Source organism: Pteropus alecto, unplaced genomic scaffold (assembly GCF_000325575.1).
Source record: "Pteropus alecto unplaced genomic scaffold, ASM32557v1 scaffold80, whole genome shotgun sequence".
Lineage (NCBI taxonomy): Eukaryota > Metazoa > Chordata > Mammalia > Chiroptera > Pteropodidae > Pteropus > Pteropus alecto.
The window spans coordinates 4049438-4063541 of NW_006430460.1; the positions used below are offsets into that span (position 1 = coordinate 4049438).

The window sequence follows — 14104 nt, forward strand, 5'->3', positions numbered from 1 at the left end:
GAGGGGGCTGCCAGCCCTCAGAGGCAGCGGCCCTGCCACGGCTCCGTGTCGGACTCTGGCCTCCAGGGCTGGGCGAGGGTGACCCTGTCACCCTACGTCACCAAGCGCGGGGCGATTTGGGATGCCGGCCGCCGGGGGCCCCTGTAACTCCCAGACCCGCCCGATCGCACAGGGACACCCACCAAGCTGCCCCACGGGTCTCCAATTTCCCCACCTTGAAAACAGACTTGAGTTTCTTAGTGTTTTTGGTCTTCGCACCAATTTTGTGAATCGGCAATTCGCCCCGTTTGAACGCTGGACGCCGGGCTGCCGGCGTCCTTCTGGACTGCTGGCAGTCTTTGCGCGGTGGCCTTTTTAAAACGCGTTTTACTGCCACGCCTCTTCTCCCCACCTGCCACCCGCTCTGGCTTTGCCCGCTGGCCGGCTTCACAGAAGTGTTTGTGTCTAGCGTCGCTGTGTCACTTTGGCTTTGGAATCCACTTCGGACCTGGGAAAGCCTGCGCGACCGCCAAGAACACAGCACGCGCCTCGGGGACAAACGTGTCGCCCACACGGCCGCCTTCACCGCAGCCCTGAAAGAAAGCCTCGCCTTTTCGAAATCTTCGATGGTTTTCCGGCCAGGCGGTCCCTCGGTAGGAACTCTTAATCGATCAGAAACTTGAAACGTTCACGGTACATTTGGTGGGCTCCTGCTTTTAGAACAGGCCGCACGACCCTGCAGGCCTCACGGGCACAGAGGGACTTCGCGGTGGGCCCCTGGGTGCGTTGGAGGGTGGGCCGTACCTGCGACTCAAGGGAGACCGGCTTTTACAAGTCCCGGCTGCTCCCTGAGCACATCCAGAAGTGACCCGAAGGCCAGATAAACACGGCTGCACAGCACGAAGCAGCTCGGGCCTGAACAGAATCTAATCTGGGCAGCACGGAAGCCAGCGGTGACTCTCTGCCCCCCACCGACCGGCTGCGTGGGTCTGGGCAAGTCACTCGACCTCCGTGTCCCTCTGAACACCGCGGGAACAAGCCTGGAGTTATGCAGGCAAGGGGCCAAGACTCGGCACTGTCGGGTCTTGATGAATAGTCCCCAGGACACCCCAGGACACATGTGGATGCTGGGCTTCACTCACTCCCTTATAAAGGGGACAGTCCTCGCCAGATCTGCGAGGAGACCTTGGTAATTTGTCCCTTGGGCAAGAGGAGGAAGAGAAGCAGAAAAGAGTGACACCGTGGCTCTGCCGTTCCCTTGGGGGGCGGACTCACACTGTCTCCCACTTTGCAAGGGCCTGGCGCTGACCTGTAGAGAGCTGCCTAGGTGCTGACGCCCCGTCTGCAAACAAGGATGCTCAAACAAGGCTTAAAAAGCATAGAACATTGAGTATTGAGGAAAAGAATGGTACATCTGACGGCATTGAAATAAAAAAAAATAAAAAAAAACTTACGTGTGTGTAAAAAGACACCACAAACAAAGCAAGACAGACTGCAGACTGCAGCTGAATATGAAACAGGATTCGAACCTAGCCTTTGAAGATACCGGCTACCAATCAGTCAAGTTAAAGGATTTCGTTTAAATGGGGAAAGCGCAGCACAGAAACGGCACGAAAAAGTGACGGAGAGGGAGGGGCAGGAGAGGGGAAGCTCAAATATCCGACCTCTCAAGTCGTCGGGGAAACGGAGGTTAAAACCCGACACACACATCGGACTGGCAGGCGTGAGACGGCTCTCTTATTCTGTACTTTCTGTAAAACTGAGATACTTCATTAAAAATGCTAAGAGGCCCACGTTAAAAATACCTGGAAAGATAAACACCAGGACTGTTCTCCTTGATTCTGAAATTTTCTACAATAAGATACGTGACCCTGAATTTGGAAGGAATCACAGATGCCTAGAATTGTCCCGTTGTGTCGTTGGCGAACACCCTCTGTGACTCAGACCCCCCGTGCCTTCCACAGTCTCCAGCACGAACCAGCGACTCCGTCAACGCCCACCTTCCCAGGGAGAGTCGCCCCGCGGGCCACCGGCTGAACAAGAAGCTGCCTCATGGGGCTTCTTTTCAGAGGCACGGGCACTGTCTTCTCCCTTTACCTTCTCCAGCCTGCCGTGCCGTGAGCCGGAGAACTCCTTCCCCGGCTTCGAGAAACATCCGTAGGATGTAAGAAAACAAGCCGGTAGACAGGCTCTCGACTGGAACTCCAGTCACAGCACAGCCTTCTCCAGAACGCAGCGTCTGCCGGAGACACGACACCAACCTACCTTCTGAAGCTGCCCCGGGCCCTACGCCTGAAAAGCCGTGGCGTCTCAGAATGTGTGTGCCACCTCCTTTTGGCGGGGACCGTACGTGCGGGTGACAAGGGGAAAAAGCAAGTTTAAATTTAGATGCTTTCTTGTCGTTCCCTTTGCCCCGTGATTCAAGTCCGGGCCCAGCAGTCCTTGGTAAACGCGAGTTTAATCTTCCACGTGTGACTCCGCAGACCGGACAAGGTTTCACACGCCTAACCCCCCGGCGAGACTGTGGAGCTGCCAGGAAGCCTTCGTGAGTTCGAGCCGGAGTCAAGACCTAATCTGCCATCTTTACCAGTCAGGATGCTCTCCGCTCCGGGAAATCAAAGACCAAACTCAAAATGCCCTGAACGATAAAGAAAGGGGTCGGCTCCCACCACAGACGGCCCAAAGGGCGGGAGGACACGGGGCTCGATCGGCACGGGGCGGAGACACCCCCTTCCCTAGAAGGCCTCAGCCTTCGGTTCGTCCCATCATCTGTTTCATCCTCAGGCTGCTGGCGTTCCTTGTCCGTGAGGTCTGTGCTGCTGTCAGCTGGGCCCGGTGACTCCCCGCGGACTTAGATATGACAGCTGCCCCTACGGCTGAGATGTAGCCAAAAGCTACATCGCAAAGGAGAGGCAGGATAAATTTGGAGGGGGACAGTCGCGATGCGCGTCACACGGCACAGACGTCGAAGGCCGACATGATCTTTGACGCCTAGGGGTGCCTGCACTTTGGGTAAAAAGCTAAACTCATCTTCCCGACACGGCCTCGCCTCTCTCCACGTCCCGAGACCGGGCGGCATCGCGCTCAGCGGCCCGTCTGCGGTGTCACGGGAGCAGCAGATGAGAAGGGACACGGCTTCGGGACCAGCATCCCGTCCTCCTCCGGCCCCTGGATGCCCGCTGTGCCGAGTGGGCGTCTTCCACGATCTGGTGCTGGGTCGCACCCCCTCCCCCCACCTTGGGGACAAGAAGGAAGCTGAGCTCGTCTCTGGGGACTCCCGGCCTGGTCCCAGTTCCCAAACCGTCAGCACCAGCCACGGGTCTCGGGTTGCTGGCGGGCAGCCCAGGACATCTTGGGGCTCGGTGGTGGGGCCGGGCGGAGAGGCCGGCTGTGCCCTGGCATGTGGGAGGGGCTGCTCCCTGGACCCCCTCTGTGCTTCTTCCTGTTGGGAATGTTAAGATTGTGGGGGCCAAGGTCTCGGCCTGGAGGGGCGGGGCAGAGGAGCAAGGTCAAGGGCCTCCGCGCTCACACCGGTAACAGGGGGCTGGGCCAAGTGGTGGGAAATTCGTCCGCAGCTTACTTTTTCTTTTCCCACTTTTGACCGAGACTCAGATACTAGAAATAGTTCACTTTCCTCTCCATTCTGAGAGGATCAGTGCAAGAACCGTGACCTGGTGACAGCCACTTGGCCTCAGAATAAGGAAAACAAGACGGTGACAGGACCAGGCCGTCGCTCGGTGGCCAGATGATCTGATTCCAGCGAGCTGTTAGAAATCCACATTCTATGTGAAAATTTCCTGACTTTTAAACAGTGAGTCATGAAAATAACAACAACAAAAAAATTATTTTTAAAACTGCACGTGGCCAGATTCGGCCCTGTGTACAGGCCTGAGGCTCTGAACTGGCCTCGAGCTGGAAGACCCTCGGGGGGCCTTGTCACACGCACAGGACCTGGCCTGGGAACGCGGGGTGGGAGACCGCGCAGGACGGAGGCCAAGGCCGATCCCAAGGCCCGGGCCCAGGCCCAGGCCGGCACAGCCCGCCCTCCCCACCCCCGCACGGAACCCGGCCTCGGTTACGGTTACGGACACACGTCGGAACGCAGAGCAAAGCCCTCGAGGAAGGGGGCGTGGGCCGCTCAGGGTGACGTTACACGTAAAGTTCCCAAAGATCGAGAGACGCAGGAGGGACGAGACAGACAGCAGGACTCAAGATAACTCACTTTCCATTTCTCATTTCTGCCGCTGTTTACGTACCTGCTCCACGTGTCAGGAAAGTACCAAAAACACATCAAGTTAACTGGGCGTAAGTAACAGGGCGACCTGGCCCCAAAAATGAGGCTAACGAGGGATCGGCTCCCACTTCCTCATCTCTGAAGGGGATTCCCTCCCTGCAGCAGGCAGTGGATAAAATCGCCTGGTGCGGGCGGAGCCGCGTGGGGCTCCGTCCCCCGTTCCCCAAACAGCAGCCGGCCCGGGCCTCTCCGCAGATGCTCAGGGGAGTGCGTGCAGCCGCGGCAGTTCCCACGGCTTCCTCCATGCACTTCCAGCCGGAAGGCAGCTTTGAAGTTCTTGCTTTAAAGAGCTCCTGGATCCCTGCTGAGACCACGGGGAACGGGGACCCCCACCCCAAGTCTCTCACAGCCAGCGCCCAGGCCTGGGCCTGGAGATTTTCTGGAGAAACCCTTTCCTGCCTCTCCCCGACCCACAGGTTCCTGCCTAGCTGGCCCCGACCCCTTACCCTCAGCAAGGGGACGGGACAGCCTGGCATCCCAGAACCCCGCCACACTGTGCTTTTCTTATTCAGCGACCGGAGGATCAGGGACAAGGCCCCCCGGCCTCGGGGTCAGGCCAGCTCGGAACCCCTGGTCTGTCTCCTCCAGCTCTAACAGCCCGGACCCTGAGGCAGACCCCACACCCCTGGCAGCACCTTCCCCGGGCAGGCCACAGAGCGCATGGAGAGGCCAGCGCCTCCTCTCCAGTCCACAGGCCGGGGGTCCCACATGGGGTCTCCAACGGCATCACTCGGTCCTCAGCAAACGTGAGCACCAAGTCCGCACCTCGTCCCACACGCTGCTTAGGTGCTGGGGACACGCTGGGGACACGCGAGGGAAACCAGCAAAACACCTCCAAAAATACTCCGCGGGCAGGGAGGCCGCAGTGACGGGGGAGGGGATGGCAAGGCAAGACTCAGCGGCAGCACGCAGCCCTCGGGGGCTGTCGCAGATCAGCGCGAGGCACAGATCCGGAAGGTGGTTAGAGGCTGGCACACGGCACCACCCACCCTGGGTCGGGGGACGGAGAGGTGTGCTGGCCCTGGGGACACAGGGGCCCCTCGGTGCTGTCGGCCGCTCGGGCAGTGCTCAGCAACACGGACGGAGAAAAAGCCCGGTCCCTTGGGGGGGAAGGGTCCCCTCTCCCCGCCGACCCACCAACTCAGGTGGCGCCACAGGAGTAGTTCGGGTGAACTCGCAGAGGAGGCAGGACAGTGTCAGAGGCCCCCAGCGTTTCGACGCCCTGCTCAGGGAAGGCCTGCATCAAGTCCCAGCAAGGGTGAGAGGTGTGAAGCACTCAGGCACCGTCCGGGAAGCACCTGGCTGAGCCCCCCACCTCAGGCAGGCACGCGGCAGAGGCCGAGGCGGCAGGAAACGGCGTGCACGTCGCCCCTCCCGATGTCCCTCCCGGTGGCCTCTCTCGTCAGAAGGGCCGGAGGTAGCCACCTCCTCGGCCAAACAACAGGATCAGCTACTCAAGTGCCAAGGCGCGTTCCCTCGCACAATGGGCAATTCAGTGCTTGCCAATGGCCAGGGCTCCCGAGTGACAGGAAGCTCTCCCCCGGGTGACGGGTGACACGGCCCAACCCAACTCCGAAAAGGTGAAAGTCAGCAGCTTGAAAGAAGCCTTTTGATTCTCATCCCTCCCCATCCCCCGCCATTGTTCAAACAGATACACTGGGCAACGAGTCTTTGAATATTGACTTTCAAATGAAACCGGACACTACCGAGGCGGTCGGAGTCAGCAGATGGGAACCCCGGGGTGCCTGTGCCGCTGAGCGGGTCCTGGGCGAGGTCTCGAACGCCGTCCACTTTGAGCAGGAGGCCCGAGGGCTGGAGGGGAGCCCAACGGCAGGCGGTGCTTCCCACGGCTCCCGCTGCTGCGTGCGGGGCCCGGTGTTCAGTTCCCAGACAGAGACCCGCACGCGCCTGCCCTGACGGAGGCAGGGCTCAGGGATGTGCTCTGTGGTGCCCGGTACCCAGCATCCTCGGAAGGTAGTGGCCGCCCAGCAGCACCAGCAACACGCGAAAACCCTCCGCGGGAAAGGACCCAAGGCGAGCGGTGTTACCGCTGAAGTGGTCGCCGCCGCCGGAGCAGCAGACACGCATGCCACGGCTGCTGTCACATGGACGCGTCATGTTTGCAACTAATGATGACATCACGTTTTTTTCCCCCTCACGTTTTTTTCCCTTACTTGGTATTTTATATTCCATTTAACAGATTTCATACAATAAAAATGTTTATATTAAACACGTGCTTATTTTGACTTTGGGCGTTAACTTTGGGCCTATCGTGTCTCAGGCAAAGGGGCAATTTAGGTTCTATCTATGAAAAGATAAGTATATATATGTATGTGTGTGTATATATAGAGAGAGAGGTTTCTATATCTATACATAATCAATATTATGTCGATTCTCTGATTTTTATTACAATATCATCCCGTCTTTCTAAAGAGCTGGGCAGTGTCCTTTTAAACAAAGATTTGAACTATTCTTTTTAAGTTTAGGGGAAAGTAGGGCCCTCATTCAGCGTTTCAGTGATTTTAGAAACCAAACTAGGAGTGCCAACATTGGGACGATGACATGTTTGTTATTACAAACGTGAACGGTGAAGTATTTGTTTTCATTTATCAATTTGTAAGCATCTGAAGGATCCATAGACCCAATACTGGCAAGCTTGGAGATAAAACTGTCTTCATAGGTTGCTCTTAAAAGGGTAAGGAGGGTTTACAGGGTCACTTGGCAGTACGTCCCCGAGTGCCAGAAAGGGCCCGGTATCTAGTCATTCCATTTTCAGTGGACCTGCCCTTAAAAAGGCAACTCAAATGATGCAGGAATGATATACAAGGACGGCCAACTGAGTCTCATTTATGACAGCAAAGTACTGGAGGTGGCAATTAGGTCACTGCTCTCTACATGGCATTGGATTTAGATTGACTGAATTCCGCTGGCACAGGAACCTCTGCAGAGACAGAGCATTGGGGGGAGGGGGTCGTGCAGCGGAAAAGGACAAATGGATTCATTCAGAGCTGAATCGCGTACAGGGGCACGGGCCTATGATTATGAGCAGATTTCTCAGCAGAAACGTTACAGGCTAGAAGGCAGTGGGAAAATATATTCAAAGTGCTGAAAGAAAAAGCTGCCAACCAAGAAAACCATATCTGGTCAAACCGTCCTTTAAAATTGATTAAAGGAGAAATAAACACCTTCCTGGATAAACAAAAGCTAAAGGCAGTTCATCGCCACTAGGCTTGCCTACGAGAGCTGCCAAAGGGGGTCCTCCAAGGTAAAGTCCTGGATGGCAACACACACAAGTACGGAAATTCAGAGCTCTCTGGCAAAGGCGATGTATGGACAAATGCAGAATCCTGCAGCACTGTATCTGGGGGACATTCCTCACGTTCAATTCTGGCATAGGCTTCAAAAGACGAAAACAAAAAGTAACTATAACTGCTAAACCAGGTGAATACAATCAAAATACAGAAATATGTAATTTGTGACATGAAGAACATAAATGGAGATGCAAAGGAATAGAGCTGTCGCCGTGCGACTGAAGTTGCTACAGTTTAAAACAGATCGCTGTAAGATACTTTATGTAATCCCTACGGTAACCACAGAGAAAATATCTATAAAGAAGATGCATGTGAGAAAATGAGAAGGGAATCAAAGTACGCCACTGCAAAACGCAAATGAAGACAGCAAGAATGGAGAGGAACAGAGTAACTAGTCATCCAGGAAACAACAAAGTGGCGAACAGCCCGAGCCGTGGAAATATGTTGCATTAAATGCTGATATTAGAAAACACAGGTCTCAAACCCGTTATCTAACAGAAAATAGGAGAAGTACAAATTAAATTCGATGTAAGCAGCAGGAAAGAAAGAAAGCTAACAGCAGAAATTAGTGAAATAGAGAACAAAAATCACTTAGACAAAAACCCATGAAACCAAAAGCCAGTTCTTTGAAAATATTAGTAAAGGGACTAAACTACTGGCCAAATCAATTAAAGAAAAAAAAGAGAGAAAACATAAATTATCAGGATCGGGACTAAAGAAGGCCCATCAATAAAAAAACCCCAGGTAGTAAAAGAACAATAAAGGAATGTCATACACAGCTTTATTCTTATAAATTCAAAAATATGGCATGAGTCTGCGTGTGACAAATGACATACACAAATTCCTCGAGACACACACCGTCCAAGAGTCATTCAGGTAAAAGTAGATAATCCTAAAAGTCCTATATCTACTAAAGAAGTGAAGGCACTGTCCAAAGCCTCCAACTCAGAGAACCTGGAAGCCTACATAGTTTCTCTGGTGAATTCTACAGAACACTGAAAAAGACATGGAACCACTCCTACGCAAACTCTTCCAGAAGATATGGGAGGTGAGGACGTGTCTCAACTCATTTTATGAGGCCGGTGCTACCCCAGTATGAAAACCATGCGAGAACCCTCCACGAATATTAGCAAATTAAATCTAGGAAAACATAAAAAGGATAATACGCCACGACCAAGTGAGGTTTATTCTGGGCATGCAAGGTTGGTTCCGCATTCTAAAATAAACCAACAAAATTCACCATAACAACAGATTAAAGAAAAACCGTATGATCGAGCCTCTCAATCGATGCAGAAAAACCGGTGGACGAAATTCACAATGCGACATCCATTCATGATACCGACTCTCGACAAACTGGGAAGTAAAGGGAACTTCTTCCATCTGATAGAAAGATATCCGAAACACCCTAACATCACAGTTAGTGACGAAAGACTGAATGTTTTCCCTGCGTAAACCAGAAACCGGACGGAGACGTCCACTCCCCCTGCGTCTCTTCAGCCTCACGCCCAAGGGCCTCGCCAGGAGAATACGTTAAGAAAAAGAAGTAAAAACTCAATCGTTTGGAGAGGAAGAAATAAAACTCGATTCACAGATACAACCGTCGACATAGAAAATCCTGAAGAATCTACAAAAGCGCTGCTGGGAGCGATCGGTGAGTTAGCGAGGCCACGGGATGGAAGACATCGTTCAAAAATGAACTATGTCACTGTGTACGGGCAATGAGGAATGGAAGTTGAAAAGCTTTGAAAGTACCATTTATAACGGCACCCGAACCATGAAATATTTATGTCTAAATCTAAGAAAACATGTCAAGACCTATATGCTGAAAACTACAAAACACACATGACAGATTCTATTAAGACTAAGACTGAATAAATGGAGAAATATACTGCATTCATGGGCTGGAAAATTCAATCTTTCAAGATGTTGATTCTCCTCCCAATTGATGAATAGATTTGCTATAATCTCAGCAGGATTTTTTTTTTTTTTTAAGAAACTGACAAGCTCATTCTAAAATGTAAAACAAAGGAACTAAGACTAGCCGAAATAATTTTTAAAAAGAACAAATGTGGAGAACTCACATTACCCGATTTCGAATTTTACTATAAACAAAATGTCATGGACCCACAGATCAGTGGAACAGAACAGAGTCTAGAAAAACCCCTCACACATATAGTCAGTTGATTTTTGACCAAAATTCAAAGGCAATTCAATGAAGAAATGATAGTCTCAAAAAATGATATAAAAACAACTGAATGCCCTTTTACCTCATATTAAAAGTAACTCAAAATGGATAGTAGACATACATGTAAAATATTAAACTATAAAGCCTCTAAAAGAAAATACAGGAGGAAAATCTTTGTGACCTTCGGTCAGATAAAGTCCCGATGAGAAAACAGAAAAAGCATAATCCATAAAAGAAAAAAATGTTAAATTGGACTCCACTGAAAATGAAAACTGCTGTTTTTCAAAAGTCGCTGTTAAGAAAACAAAAACATTAGTAGAAAATGTTTGCAAAACACATACCGGACAAAGAATTTTTGGCCAGAATATATTCATCAGAAAATTTTGAAATTCAATAAGAAACAAAACCACCCAATTTTTAAAAAATAAGCAAAAGGTTTGAAGACACGCTACACCAAGGAAGGTTATATGAATAGCAGATAAACATAGGAAAAGATACTTGATGTCATTAGTCATCAGTGAGATGCAAATTAAAACTGCAGTACTGCATGCACGTGAGGTTGGGGGGACCCACCTCAATACTCCCAGATGCAGGGCAACTGACACTCACGTAATGCACACGAAAATGCAAAACAGGAGAGCCGCTTTCGAAAATAGTTCTGCAGTTTCTTACAAAGATAAACATCCACTTCCCTTACGCCTAGTTACTCCACTCCTAGGTGTTCACCCAAAAGAAATAAAAACAAATGTTCATATAATAATGTTTACACCAGCGTTATTCATAATTGCTAAAAACCGGAGACAACTCGAATGTTCTTCCACTGGTGCATGGATAGACGAACTGTGGACTACGACTCATGAACGAAAAGAAACAAATCACGGATGACCGAGGCGGCGCGTGCGCGTGTAACATTCGTTTTACTCTGAGAAAGACGCCAAACGCAAAGCCTGCAGACAGGATGATTCCATTTTGTATAACATTATGGAAAAGGCAAAACTATGGGGCAAGAAACAGATGGGGGGGTTGCCGGGCGGGGGAGGTTAACTTCAGGGTGGGGCGTGGGTGGGGGTAATGGGATGCGGTAAAGCTTGAAAGTGATGATATGCATGTGTCAGAACACGTGGAACCGAACGCTAAAATGGATGAATTTTAGTGTGTGTAAATCACACCTCAGTAAATCTGATTCTTTTAATCACGTGGGACAGGAAAAGTGAAATTTGTGTTCGGGGAACACTCTGTATAGCCTCAGTGCTGGCATCCCACACACCTGGTGCCACCCAAAAGTCCCCCATCCCCACCCGCACCTCCATGAGAGAAGGGTTATTCCGAGCTGCACTGAACCAAGGCCAAAGTCCGCCAAACTTCCATTGTTTAAGGAAACATAAAAATTTTAAAACAGTGTTAGAATTTACAATCACCACTTCCTGCAACTGCTGACGAGGTCTCAGAGTCCTTATCAAAATGACCTGTGTTTTCTAAACTTTAAAGGTAAAGTGCAGAATGCAAATTCTGCTTATCTCTGTGGGTAATACAATCTACCTCCAGTTTCGTCTGCTGCCCTGATTTTGTGCAAGGGAACACCACTTAAACGTCAGAACTCCATCAACTGTTCCCAGGGCTCCTACCAGCTACCCCCGGCTCAAGCCTTAAACCCCAGAGATTAGATCAAGCCTCTGGATCACAGCTAATGAGCCTTAAGCTCTTGAAGAGTCAACGCTTTAGTCAGGCTTTTCAGACAGACTTATTTTTCCAGGATGGTAGCTTTTCTTGCCAGGCAAGGTTTGATTTCAAAATTGCACTAAGGTCTAGCAATTCAGGTTTGGCTCCTGCATGCGCCCACAGCTCAGCAGACCGTGAGGGAACTCCGAGCCTTGCTCCAGCCTCGGGGGGCGGGTTGGGCGGAAGGCAAACCACCGGGGAGACTTAGGTTCACATTTCGGGGGCGCTGGCTGGCGGACGCGGCACGGCCTATAGCCGGATCGTTTGCAGTTGAAGAGCGGAGAGCAGCGATGTAAACTAAGAAGTGCTGCCTCCCGCTTTTGAGCAATTCCCTAAAGTAATAATGATTTTCTTTTCATAAGAAACGTGTCTCCGAAGAGCCTAGTTTAGGTTTTCTACAGTGAGAATGTTCCCTTTAACAAATCGGAGGAGTTGTAAGGGTTGACGAGAGGTGCGGCTGGCGAGGGGTCGGGAGCACGGCGGTGGGGTGGGGGGGTGGCCCTTCGGATTCCAGCCCAGGTGCCATTCTTAAACGGAAGATTCTATCAGGTTAAACATCACGTAAGAAATATAACAAGTGCTATAAGTCCAAAAACTATACTTCCATCTGACAAAGTCCTGGGCAAACCACGCTGCGAGAAATGTTCTAGGTTTTAAATAAAAACCATGATACAAAATTCGATTTACAGCGTCATGCCAAGTATGTTAGAGGGAGAGAGAAAATAAACGAGAGAAATGGAAACGCAAAAGTATTAAAACCTTTTTGGAATCACGGACCAGTATTTCTGTAAACTTTATTTTTCTATAAAATATGTTTGGAACATTCCCGGATTGTTAGAAACCTAATAGAAATTAACAAACACATGGTACAACATGAGGCGGGCTTTGATGTGGGGGAGGGGGCTATTTACTCGTTAGTTTGGTAAACCAGACAGAATGAATATTCATTAGTCTCACAATCTGGAAAATCGAATTCGCCATATGTCACATAAAGAAACGTGGGAACATGCCCAAGAAGGTCAGTCAGCGCAACAGACAGAAATGGAAGCTTGGTTTTCTCACTGGTTTTCCCTGCTGATTGGTTTCAGTCTCCTACGAAACACCTTCCCTGGAGGATTCTCATCGGGACACGGAACGAAACCCAAACTCCCTCTTTCTGAACGAGAACCCTTGGATAGGGCAGCTGTGCGCCCCTCCAGGACCTGGCAAATGTTGGCTGGTGTCATCCACGGGGATCCGCAGGGCGGCTCTCAGCATTCCCGGCTCGGTTCCCTCCGCCGGCCTTTCCACGCCTCCTCACGTTGTTCGCCTCACTCCACCTGGAGCACTCACGGGCTCCTTTGCCCTCTGCTCACCTCTTCCTGAGACCCTGTCCCCACCTCTACCCTGGCCCCAGCCCCCAAAGCCACCTGTCTAAGGCCAAGCAGGCCCCAGCCTTCCCAAGTCCTCCTGGTCACAACCCCCCCTCCCTGTCACTCTGTGTGTCTGGAAGGACAGAGCATGACCCTTCAAGGGAATTAAACCTCGCAGGGCGGACACCACTTCTCTCTGGCTGCCTCTCCCCGCACCGCCTGACTCAGGGCTGCTCTGCCTGTAAATGTCACCTGCGTCACCCAGTCCGTCCAGAAAAGAGGGGCCCACCTCCAGGAGCAGTGCTCAGCACCGGACACACGCGGAACAACATGCCTCGTCCCGTGTCATATGTCCGCTGCCAAAATTGTACACAAGGGGGCACACTATGAAATAATTTTTTATAACTTTATTAAGCATGTTCTGGGTGCCGAGTACTGTGCTAAGCACTTGACATGCATTATAAGTTAGGATATTGCCCCGAAATTATCGCATGGAAGGGCTAGTCACAGTCAAGTCATCTTTAGGTTCTCGTATTGTGGAGGGTGCTCCATTTTTTTAAAAAAAAATAATATACTGTTTGGGAAAGAAACATTGAGCCTGAACCTAATTCAATCATGATAGTATAGAAGCCATCTGACAGCATCTATTTTATTTTTAAATGGGACCAGGAGACAAAGAAATTTAACGCAAACCTACGGATGGTCCCTGGGGCATGACTGGACGATCGCTCCAGCTGGAAAATCTGTAAGTAAGCTTTACAAAGATCCCTTCAAAGAAAAGGACACAACAGGGGTCACGTTGTGGGACCACGAGCCGCACGTGTGCCGCTGCATGGGGCACAAACGCACCCGAAGGCCTGAGAATGCGTGGCGGAGGCGGGAGATGAGGCTTCCGACGCCGGCCGCGGGCGCGCCCGGGCTCCGGGGAAAGCGAAGTCGAAACGTCCCCACGGCCACGGGCGCAGGCGCCGGGGCCGAGCGGCTCCTGAGAGTCTGAGCAAGAGTTTGTGCGAAATGCGAAAGCAGGACAGAGTGGCGGTCGCATGGTCACGTGTCAGTCACGCCGCGTGCGTAATGACAGCATTTCATGTCCATCACGTGAATGTCCTCTGTGAAAGGACCCCGAAAGGACCGGTTTCACCTTCTCATTGGAAAGGCGGAGCCCTGCCTCACGCGGGGCCCCTGGGACGCGAGCAGCGCGGCTCCCCCGCCAGCAGGAAGGGGGCGCATCACTGAGAAACCTGCGGGGCCACAGCGGCTCCGC

At 51.4% G+C, this 14104-nt stretch overlaps 1 protein-coding gene across 1 annotated transcript in view; it reads right to left on the reverse strand.

Moving 5' to 3' along the window:
- The window catches only part of CRYL1 (crystallin lambda 1), a 65747-nt gene that overhangs the window by 34157 nt on the left and 17486 nt on the right, over positions 1-14104 (reverse strand). The window lies entirely within an intron of this gene.